The 12174-nt window shown below is 36.5% G+C and overlaps 1 long non-coding RNA gene across 1 annotated transcript; it reads right to left on the reverse strand.

The window, feature by feature from the left end:
• Positions 1-5467: 5467 nt before the first annotated feature.
• LOC122008018 lies at positions 5468-5958 on the reverse strand. Its single transcript, XR_006119164.1, has 3 exons — positions 5946-5958; positions 5776-5876; positions 5468-5506 (listed from the first exon to the last, which is right to left on the reverse strand). It is a non-coding gene; the product is annotated as an uncharacterized LOC122008018 (long non-coding RNA).
• Between the last annotated feature and the right edge of the window lie 6216 nt (positions 5959-12174).

A 12174-nucleotide genomic window follows, 5' to 3' on the forward strand; every position in this document is an offset into this window, starting at 1 on the left:
ATATGTATCAAAACATACATAAAAGTATATAAAATCTACGCACATCATATCCCCAGACTTAAACCTTTGCTTGTTCTCAAGCAAAATGTTGCAATCTAAATTCATATGTTCTACAACACATTCATAAACCCTAATGTACTTTCCTAACTCTATCAAAGAGTTCCAATAACAAGCATAATCATGGAAACAAATCCAGTATGGCTCAAGCTTAAGCATCCTGTGCACAGTGTAAAAGTAACTCAAAAACCCTTCAAGTTTCAATCTATGTCCTAGTCAAGTCGTCATCAAATTTGAATTCCTAATGTTTTCGGTGAGAGACAAGTAACCACTTGCCACTCACTTGGTTCATATTTCTCAATCAACCCAAGGTCTCAAAGGTGTGCTCAATCTCAAGAGAAACTAAGCAGTCATTTCCCCAGTAACCTAACTCGGTCTCAAAGGGGTGACTTGCTAGATTCCACTCACGACAACTGTTTTTTATATCCCATATTCACTTTTTTTTTCAATTTTTTTCATAAACATTTGCATTGTGCAAATCTTGTTTCACAAGTGTACTTTTAGCACAAATGTTAGGATATTTTGATTTTTTTCAAATGAGCTTGCATGAGTTGAGCCTCATCCAATAACTAAAATGAAGTTTGAAAAATCACCATGGAAACCAAGTACTAAGCAAAAAAGATGAATCATGACTATTTCAATGATATCAACCATTCAAGCATCAAGTCAAAGTGTAGTGAAAATAAGATTCTTAAGGTCAAGCCAAGACTAAAGCTCATCTCCATATGATTCTTAGCTTATTTCATGCTACCCAAGATAGAGAAAAGAAGTACACAAAGCTTACTACTAGCATCATTTACAACATCATGAATCTAGATAATGAACGTGCTAACATTTTATCTTGAAGACAAGAAAGCATAAAAGTGAAGATTGATGTTCTCAAGATGTTTGCCAAAATTATTTCAAAAGATAATCAAATGACTATCAAAACAAACACTCAAGCAAGACAATCAAAATAGAATGCAAAAAAAACCTACACATGCAGAAAAACAAGAAAATAATCAAAAACTGAAAAAAAAAAACAGGTATGATACCCCAGACTCAAACTTTTCATTGTCCCAATGAAAACTAAAAACAATGTGGAGAAGATTTATGAAATTTAGAGAAGTTACAAAGTGATAAGCTCCAAATGGTTGACATTCATGTTTTAAAAATACTCCTCTATCCGATGCTCACATTCCTCCACAACTTTGAATTCTATAAAAATAAGACAGACAAGAAAAATTAAGTAGAGGATACATGTTTATTATAAAGAAATAACTAAAGACATAAAAGAAAATAAGGAAAATGAACTTGGGTTGCCTCCCAAGAAGCGCTTGTTTAAGGTCATTAGCTCGACCACCTCATTAGATTCATCGAAATCTCGCTCTTGGAGGGGTAAGATATTTTAGAACCTTCTTACCAAGGGTTCTTATTATGGAGGGAACATTCAATATTGGAGTTAAAAAATGAAGTATCGCCCTCTCCATCTTCGCCTTCTTTAAAGTTCTTTCAGGTGGTCGAAGACGGTTCAGTATGAGCTTCCAATTATTGGCCTCTTGAAAACCTTCACACCAAAAAGAAAAACAAACCTTCCACAAGCATGTTATATAAGAAGGAACTAGAACCAAATTAGTATGAATTGAGTATGTATCAAAAAATGAATCACATCCAACAAAATCAATTATAGGTGCATCTATGAAATTTTCTAAACGATCACTAAGAATACTAACCTTGCATTGTTGAGATGTACCTGAAAGTTCTAAACAATGGGATGTGACTTCTTCAGAATTATGTAGTGGCTCTAGCTCAGACTCAAATAGTGGTGCTTTTAAAAATGGTGATTCTTGGCACTTTGCTTCCATTGCATAAGTCCCTACACAATTATCATCAACCAATTCTATTCTTACACATTCCATAGTATCAATTGGTTGTGTGACCAAAGGAGGTGATCCTTGGGACATTTCCTCCATTGTACATGTCCCTACACTTTTATCCACCACATCATCATCATAAGTAGTGAAGAGTCCACTAACATCAATATCATCAATAGAGGAATCAACAACTTTATTGGAATTTTGTAGTAGTAGTCGTAAAGCTAAGATTCCCCGTTGTACCATTAGCTCTTCAGAATCTTGTGTTGTGGTCTTCATCTGATTGGGAGCAAGAGTATTTGAGTTTTGGGAGTCCTCCCAAACAATTGGCTCATCAAATTGTGAACGATGTGGTTCATCTAATAAAGAATCCTCCTGAAATTCTGATAAACTCTGATTTACTTGGGAAGTATACTCAACATTTTGTATGTAGTTGTAGTCCAAATTTTGTTAATTCATCCAAAAGTGATTATAATGTTGAGGAGGGTCAGAGATCTGCTGCTGGAATAATGACTGCTCACTCTGCTCTGAAATTAGCTGGGGTTGAAGGTACTGAATTTGATGATCTTCCCACACTACAACAAAAACTGCAAACGACAACGGATATTATCCGTTGTCGTAGGGTCAAAAAACCGTTGTAACTGAGGGTGTTGTAGAATGTATTGCCCTACGACAACGGTTTTGAAACCGTTGTCTTTGTAGACATTTGACAACGGTTTTTATCCGTTGTTGTTTATATGCTCAAAATTTGGCTACGAAGGATACAACAACGTTTTAAAACCGTTGTGGTAGATAATTTCAACAACAGAAATAAACCATTGTGGTAGACTTTTTTTACAACAGATATAAACTGTTGTGGTAGATAATATTTGACTCGTTTTATTTTTTTACAATAGTTTTAATATATTTTACAAATGGATAAAATCGTTGTCTTTTATCACTTTTTACAAAAAAAATCCGTTGTGATTTACCTAGTTTTTACAACATTTTTAACTGTTGTCTTTAATGTTCATTAATACCAAACAACTAATCTTATTTTAAGATAAGCAAACCACCAATACAAAACTAAATATTTACTAGATTAAATCCAAAATAAACATCCATATATAATTCATCTTGTAGCCACATATATTACAAAAATATACAAAATGAGTTGTTACTCATCAAAATACACATGTTTTCCATTACTGTTCTCCATATACATTAAAATCACATGTTTTCCATTTGTTGTTCTCCATATGACTTTTAATTTACAAATTAGCAAGGCAAGCTACATCCTAACAAAGCTCACTCCTTGCATAAAAAATCTCAAGCCTCACGAATTGGCCGAGTTACGTACCTGCAAGAGGAAAATTAAACAAAACTTATCAATTTCAGTTTAGATTTATTCATATAAATCTACATAAAATACAAGCAATATAACCACCTTATAGTCTAAGAAATAAAACTTATGCAATACAAGAAATTTCGATTTCACATAGCTCTAATATAAAAATTAAACAACACTTCAATTCCAGTTTAGATTTATTCATATAAATCTACATAAAATACAAGCAATATAACCAACTTATAGTCTTAGAATTTAACTTATGCAATACAAACTTATGCAATACAAGCAATTCCAGGATAAAAGAAACAAATCAACTATTCAAATGTCTATTTAGGATGCAGACTGGCACCATATTCAACTACACAAGCAAGTCTATTCATGTCAGAGATTGCGATCATACTCATGTTGAACACTATATCAAGTCTAAGTAACATAGACATGGAACAGTTGCAGCACTGGCACCATATTCAACTACACAAGCATTATCATACTGGAGATTTGAATGAACATTAGTTATCAAATTTCGTAAACAGTAAGTAGTAGAGTACTAGCCTTGTATGTTAAACTTGTTGAATGTACAATATCTCATAAGAAAGTTTACCTTTAATGCTATCACAATAATCACATCAGAGAGAATACACAAATCAATGAACTGATCCATAGTGAGTCTTAGCTCTTCAAGAACCTGAAAAATAAGGATGAGGATAAATACAGTAATTCAATTAGCAATAAGCAGAATAATTCCATCACAAAGATTTTTTTGGAACTAGGATCCATTAAATGACGGAGAAATTCTAGCACACTAAAGTGTCCCAATAAAAGTACTTGTTATGCACAAGCAATGACCTCAATTGTTGTGTTAAGATCGTTAGTTGCATCTTCCCTCTTTGAATATCTAAAGAATAAAATAAGCTTAAAGATTATCATTATCTTGCAAAAAAAAAAGGAGGGGAACAATGACAAAAATGTAAAGACTAGCTTTTTGGCAAGTTCTTGTTTCTTCAGCTCTGGAGATTGACCGTCAAATACATATCTGGCATCAAAAAAATGATAATAAAATATTGTGGCTGAATGAGAAATAAAATGATATTTAGACATGCAAATGGACTTACATTGGCTCAATACATGCTTCTAATAATCTGATAGTTCGATTGAACATCCCTTGCAAATGACTTATTGGCCATACAAAATGTCAAGAGTTAGAAGAAGAAATAAAGAAGTCCAAGTCAAGCATAAATTTTTCTCAAAATTAGAGCACTTTAACATTTATCATCAACAACAAGATGGAATAGAAGTGTAAGATCACCTTGTAACTTCGCCAGTCTGGTTAGTAAGAGTGTTCATGCCAGTTCTTCCGACAACGATCTGACAACTTTCACTAACCAAACAAGACCAATTTTCTTTGTCTACAAGTCGGTTGAGAAAGAAACGACTTTAAACTCATTGTTTTCACAAGCTCTACTATAAATTGTGTTCATCATACAAGCTTTCTTCTAGAAGCGCAGGAGATGGATATGGCAAACAAACTAATTAAATTGTTCTAGCCCATGGCAATGACAGACTAAACCATTAGAAGTTTGTAGGATTATCAGTTGCTTCACTCAAACCAATTCTAACTCTCAGGCAACAGTATTCAACTATATTCCTCGATGATAAATATGGCTAACACAGTTCCCAAGAAAAAACATTTTCCAGATTCATACAAAGTCAACTCACATGAATAGAGTCTAATTGCAAATTACCATCATGGCATACACAAGGACTATAGAACATAAACCAAAAAAGAAAACTAGTTTACCTGAGCATCGTACAATAACTAGAGTAGCAAATACAACAGAGATGCCAAAGATGGAGTCAGAGAATCCCCTACACAGTTAAGTTAGTACACTTCAATTACAAGACCTTGAAGGGAATAACAATAACTACACACTGGGGAATTTCATCAAACAATTTTACATGCCTACCTCTCCAGCCCAAGCAAAGTAGCCACAGCAGTAACGACCTAGAAAAATCCAAGCATAATTGATTAAAATTCCATAGTTCAACCTCACAAATTGCAAAATAAGGGGAAAATAGAGAAGCGACGGCCTAAAAAAAAAGAAACGCTTCTGACAGAGGAATGAGTAGACGGCATGCCTCCCGACCGAACTGCCGCCCTGAAGTCATGTAGTGTGTGTATCGATTACATGGAAACTAGCCAGCATTGTAAATTGTGAAGTCCGGAGTACTGAAATCCTCTAATTCTTCTGGCGTAGGACGGATGCACCTGCGATCCTTCCAATTATTTCATGCAAAAGAGAGTTTTTCTTCTTCTAGTTTACATGTTTTCCCTTGACATTAAGGAGAGAAAGAGGAGATAGTTAGCTCACTAACACTAATATATGCATATGTATGATCCAGCGTGCTACTAACACAACTATGATTCACTACTAGAGATCAACAGAACCAACGCAAAGATGACTTATCTGGATAACTGTCGAACTGTAGAGTTGAAGAGCATCTGTAGCATTCTTATTAGTAGTATTTTTCACTTACATGTTGTGCATGAACAGGGAATGATAGGCCCTTGCAGAGACAATTTGAACTTTGATTCGATGCTCGGGATCCCAGTTGAGGAATTGGTCATTCACAAATACCTTGTATCATTCAGATGGCATATTAGGATCTATGAGGAATTACATCAAACACTTGATGTGCATGTGTACCTTATCCAAAGAGGTGAGGTGTTAATAGATCAAACTTCAAATAACTTCCTCCCTCAGATGAAGATGAAATAGTTACTTATGGAATTACAAAATTAACCAAAAAGCAGAACTGAAACCCCAAAACTAGACAACAGAACGACAGCAAAACAATTTAAAGGAAAACTGAATTCAACCAGAAGTAAAATAGTTGTAGATTTTGAAAACTCATCATGGCATCCTCTATCTACCCTTTTGTATCCGGTTACTTCCTTTGAGAACTTACAAGGGAAATCAGTAAAACATATTTTTTGTATCACCAAACTTCACAACACGATATTTCATATCTACATTCATGTATGTACCAACAATATGGTATAGGGCCAAAATGCACATACCTGATGAAGTACGATTGGTTTGTTGGCGAAATCAACCAATGGCTTTGGGAAACTTAGTGTCAAAGGATGGAGGCGAGTGCCAAATCCCCCAACAAGGATGAGTGCTTTCATGGTGTATAATTGCTTTACTTCTATAAATCAGGTGGAAGATCTGAAGACCAAGCAACAAACCAAATTTGTTAAGCCTTGTATATATGATGAATCTTAAGTTAATCACAGAGAACGCAAAACTAAGTTCGCCAGATCTGTCACAAGAAAAGAAGACAAAAGCTAAAGACTTTCAGCATTTAGCATTAAAATCTAATTCTGGAACTCCATAAATCACCCGGAAAAGATCAAGAACTCACCGCAATTCAAAGCGATAGCCAGCGAGAAAAGAACAAATGAAATACAATAGAAGAAGAGGTTCGGGATCTCACCAAAAAAAGATATTTTTTATTTCGGGATTCGACGAGATTCCCAGACAAAAAGAGCCGATCCTGCCCGTGAGAAAGAGGAGAAGAGGAAGATCACGACGATCTTCGAAGCCCACCTATGACCACCAAAGAAGATCAACGACAAAATCATTCTTTTTCTCCTAGCAGAAAACAAGAGTAAATGCAAAAATCTCTCGGAAACAGAATCTTGACATGGAATCGGGGAAGCGGAACCTAAAGTGATCATCTTCGAAGCGCCAACCAATCTAGAAGAAGCTTCCTCCGCCGCTCCCCTGCGAAACTCCACACAAACCGCGCTGCCTTCACCAGCGGCGCGCTGTCGTCATGGCAGCTCCCGTTCTCCGGTTTCTCCCTCCCGTGCGTCTGGATCTTCGGCAGCCCATTGGAGAACGCCGCCGCTCACCAGGAAATGAGAAGGAGCACAACGTCGTATGAGGAGAGGGAAAGATAAATGGCTTAGGTTTGGGAACGCGAAAACACGGCGCCGAAAAGAAAACAGCGAGGGAAAGGAAAACAGCGAAGGGGGGAAATGACCAAATTCAACTACAACGGTTTTTTGAAAACTGTTGTCGTAGCCGCTAAAAACGCGGATAAAGACAACGGTTTATAAAACCGTTGTAAAAAATGTTGTCGTTTTAAAAAAAAGTCGCTCAATGACAACAGTTTTGCTAAAACCGTTGTCTTTTATATTTAATGGGGAGCTCAAAGACAACGGTTTTGGCAAAAACCGTTGTCTTTGAGCAAATACGCAACGCTTTCTCTTAAAACCGTTGTCGTAGGGGTGTTGTCGTTTGCAGTTTTTGTTGTAGTGCCAGTCATAGCCATAAATATCATGAACTTGCTCATATGTATCTTGATGTTGAGGTTGAACCAAACACTGAAGTTCCGGAGTTATAGCAGTCTTTTGAAAAAAAATGGCAAATAACAGCTGGATGAGATGTGCTACCACACACTCCACAAAGAAACTCAAATTGATCATCTTTTGAATCATAATATCATCAATGGAAGATCTTGCGCTCGTGGGTGTGAAAAATTCTCTTGAAGTCCTGCTTGACATGTTAGTGCTCAAGATATCTAAAAAAATTACTAGCAAAAATAAAAATGTAGAATTAAAGACAAGAAATAAAATGCATAATGAAAAGCAAGAAAGAAAATGCAGAATTTAAATTGCAAGAAAGAAAGTGCATAATGAAAACAAGAAAGAAAAGATAAAAAGAAAAAAGAAAAATGTCTAGAATAATTCATACGCTAAAGATTGCAAGATATGTTTACAAAAGAAAAGAAGAAAAAAATAGATCAAAAGAGAAAATAGAGAAAAGTTAGATTAGAGTGCTAGAAATCAAGAATGCAAAGTTATAATTAGAATTAGAATTGCAACAAAGAAAATTGTCAAGAATGTTATTCAAGAAAGGAAAAAAAACATATGAAAATAGAATTCTAAAAGTTAGATTACAACTATGCAAAAGAAAAGAAAAGTTATGTCTAGTCTAACTCAATTGATAATCTCTAATGTTATAGCGCAGTCCCCGGCAACGGCGCCAAAAACTTGTTACGTTCCGCAAGTGTACAGAAATGTCGCAAGTAATATAAAAGATTATCGTATCCACAGGGACTGGAATAAGCACTAGAAATATCTCAAAGCGAATTAGCTAAACAACTAATCAATTGGTTTCAAATGCTAAAGATGAAAAATAAATCTAAAATGAAAGACTAACAAACAAGAATTTGGGGGTTTGAGTTATGATAAAGGGAGGTTCTAGGAGTTTTGGTTTCTTTGTAAGATCTCTTGAATGTATATGGTTTACCAATTCTTATTTCTCAATTGTCTAATAATTGTAGAAGGTTGCTGGTTCTCTCTTGCAATAGATCACCGGCTTAGGACTGAAAAATATAGCTAAATGCAATCAATTAGATATGAACCTATGTTGTCCTTACACAGGATTGCACCTATTACTATGCTTCCATCGGATATCAACATAGAAGTTCATAGCTTCATAACCCATAAAGATACAAGGATTGAATCATAAAATCTATCCTACCCTCTTGAATATTCTCATTTCCCCTTCAAGATTATCCCCCAAACGTCCTTACATGGGCTTGCACCTGTCACGTGCATCCCTCTGAAAATCGAGTGAGGGTTTATCCCTACAAAGTCTATAAGATATCCAAATGATCAATCAAGAATGAGAATTAAGCCCTAATCACAATTAATCATTCAAGATCCAATCGATACAAACTAGGCAACATCATAGAAAACAAGAAATGGCAAATCCACAAGAGTTTATATCAATTTATCTCACAAATACTCCCTCCATCTTAGAACAACAAGATCTACTCCATAAAACGAAGGAAGAAGACCAAAGATAAGAAGATTACAAGCATTCTTCAATCCCAATCCAAGAAGAGGAAAGAAAGAAAACTTATCTACAATATAGCTCCATCTTCGTGTTAGTTAGAGCCCTAGAGCCAATCATTTGATGATTGTATGGACTCATGTATATCATATTTTTGTATATTAATAAAGGCATTGGTTTTTGGTTATTATGCTTATTTGTATTAGTGTCAGATAAAATAAGTATAGTAACGTCCTTGAGTAGAACATTCATACCTATATCAATCGATTAGTTGAATCGATAGTGAGATGATATAGGGAACACTACTCTAAATCATTCCTAGTCGAGTATTAACATTCAGGGACAATGTTAATACAATAAGACTAGCATGTAGGTCAGCTCGATGACTTGATCTCACAAGTCATGGATATAGAGATATCAAGCTGACACATGGGTATGCATTAGAGAATGTATACTGAATGACCCGCCATGAGAAAGTATCATGGATCGTTATATGAGTGTCATATACTTTCTCATGTGGCTATTAGTATGACTATTAGTCCTTAGACCTGAAGTCACCATGGATCCCTACATAAGGAGTTATGTACTTTAGTTTCGTCAAACGTCACCCGTAACAGGGTGGACTATAAAGGCGATTACTGGGTATATAACAAATTATGCAGAGGGATGTGAGTGATGTAGATGGGATCTATCCCTCCTATATGACGGGAGAGACATCGATATTCTTGATAGAGTGAGACCACGAAGTGTATGGCCATACCCAAATGAGTCAATATGAGATATTGAGCTCATTTGATTGAGTGAGTCTACTCGGAGTTCAAGATTTAGATTGGTCAGAGGATGACACGATCTATGCCTCACATTGATTAATCTAGATGTCTAGGATAGAAGGACACTTGTCACATATTGTGAGGAGTCACAATTAGTAGTCACAAGGTGATGTTGGATCTCAACATTTCTTGTAACTTGGGTAGTAATGATGTATTGCTAGATGCCGCTCATTGCTTATGTTTTTAAAAGGAGTTTATAACATTGCCAACGTTACAAGAACCTATTGGGTCACACACAAAGAACATGTGCATGGAGATTAGGTTCATATGATGAACCAATAAGATTAGATTCATATGATGAATCAAAGATAGGATTCAAATTAGACTTATTGAGTTAGACTCAATTAGATTCAATTGTTGAATGAGTCTAATTTAAATTTGATTCATGAGTCAATTTATATTAATGAATTGAGATTCATTAAATTAAAATTGACTTGAATCAAAGCTTGGATTTAACTCAACTAGGAAGAGCATTGGTCAAGTTTGACTTGTCCAAATAGAGGTTGACACATCAAGTTTTGACTTGATGAATTGACACATCATGAGGATGACTCATCCTACATGGCATGCCACATCATCCCCTTATATAATGGTGTGCCACATCATGGAGGTTACACACCATTAATCCTCTTAATGTGGTCGGCCACATTAATGTGGGGGTTACACATGTGGTGGCCGGCCACACTAAGTGAGGAGAGGGTTTCATTTGGTGGCAATTGAATGGTGTTCAATGCTTCTTCTTCCTTGGGTGCTTCTCCCTCTCTCTAGCTTGCTGATGGTCGTGGCTTCATGGTGGAGAAGAAGTGAGAGTTGATTCCAAGCAACTAGGTGGTGTGAAGGTCACAAAAGGAGAGTACCTAGAGGAGTGTATGAGTTCCTTTTTCCCTTCTCTCCTTTCTCACCTTTTAGATCCAATCCGAGAGCCCTAGAAAGTGCTAGCACACTTGTGGGTTCTCCTCTCCATCTTTGAGTGGTAGAAGACCACTCCTTGTTCGTGTGGATACCGCTAGAGGACCGTTCGCTTGACGGTCTCAAGATCCGGCTACCTTTGGACGTTGCGGGATTGCGAAGGGCACGCATCAAGGGTAAATGTTTTTCCCTCATAGATCTAAGAGTCGATCGTGTTTTAAACTCGTACTCGTATTTTTTGTTCGGTTTTACCTTGCACGAGATCCGTGGCTTGGGCGATTCGGGGTTTCCGCGACGCGAAAAGCGGTTTTCGCGGCCCGAAAAACCCAACAGTGGTATCAGAGCCACGTGCAAGGCTTGTACGAGTTTGATTTTTGGTTTTATGAAAACTAAAGTTTCTGTAATTTTTCTGTAAAATTATGATTTTATAGTTTTTATGAGTAATTTTTCCGTAGAAGCGAAGCACAAGTGTCTTGGCACTTGTAGGCTTCGGCTACCGGAAAGATTTTTCCAAAACGGCTTCGTTTTGCCCCAAATCCGTTTGGGACAGTGGGCTTGGGTGCCATTAGATCACAAAGGAGCAACTCATGATGGTTAGATCGTGGGTAGGTGTTGCCCTAACCCCGCAAATGATTGCTCATGATTGCACGAAATCGCTAAACGAACCCGCGGGAAGATTTTTCCAAACGGCAACGCCTTGGCCCAAATCGTTTTGGGACAGCGGGTTTAAGCTGTTGGATCGCAAAGGAACCCTCGCGATGGTTAGATCGCGGGTGGGAGCGCCCTGGCCCGCAAGGGATCCGTTCGTGATTGCCCTGAAACCGCTAAGCGGACGGAAATTTTACTCGTAAAATTGTAAAAATAATTTTAAAATTATAGAAAATTATGAAAATATATAATTTTGAATTATATATTAATTTTGTGATAGTCATGGCCCAAAAACCCAATATGATTGGTTGTGTTGTAATTCATAATACGGCCTGCGTGCCGTTATGTGTTTGCGCGTGTTGTATGTTTTTATTTATTCGCGATCTGCGCGTCGTGCCTTCTCTTATATTCTTGTTGTAAATTAGATTTAGACTCGAATATAACTCGAGTTTCAAATTGTAATGTACAAATTGGAGCGGTGGAGACGGAATTCCGAGGCGGGCACGAGCAACACAAAATGGTCAAAGGGAGGAGCTTGGAGAAGCTGTTGACCCTAGGTTGACCATTCGATCTTCTCATTGGCTTGAGAAGATCGTAGTAGGGCCATGACTAAATCACAAATATATTAATTAGTTAATTGCTTATGTATATGATGCATGTTTAATAAGTAATTAATT

The sequence above is a fragment of the Zingiber officinale genome, chromosome 8A, assembly GCF_018446385.1.
Source record: "Zingiber officinale cultivar Zhangliang chromosome 8A, Zo_v1.1, whole genome shotgun sequence".
Lineage (NCBI taxonomy): Eukaryota > Viridiplantae > Streptophyta > Magnoliopsida > Zingiberales > Zingiberaceae > Zingiber > Zingiber officinale.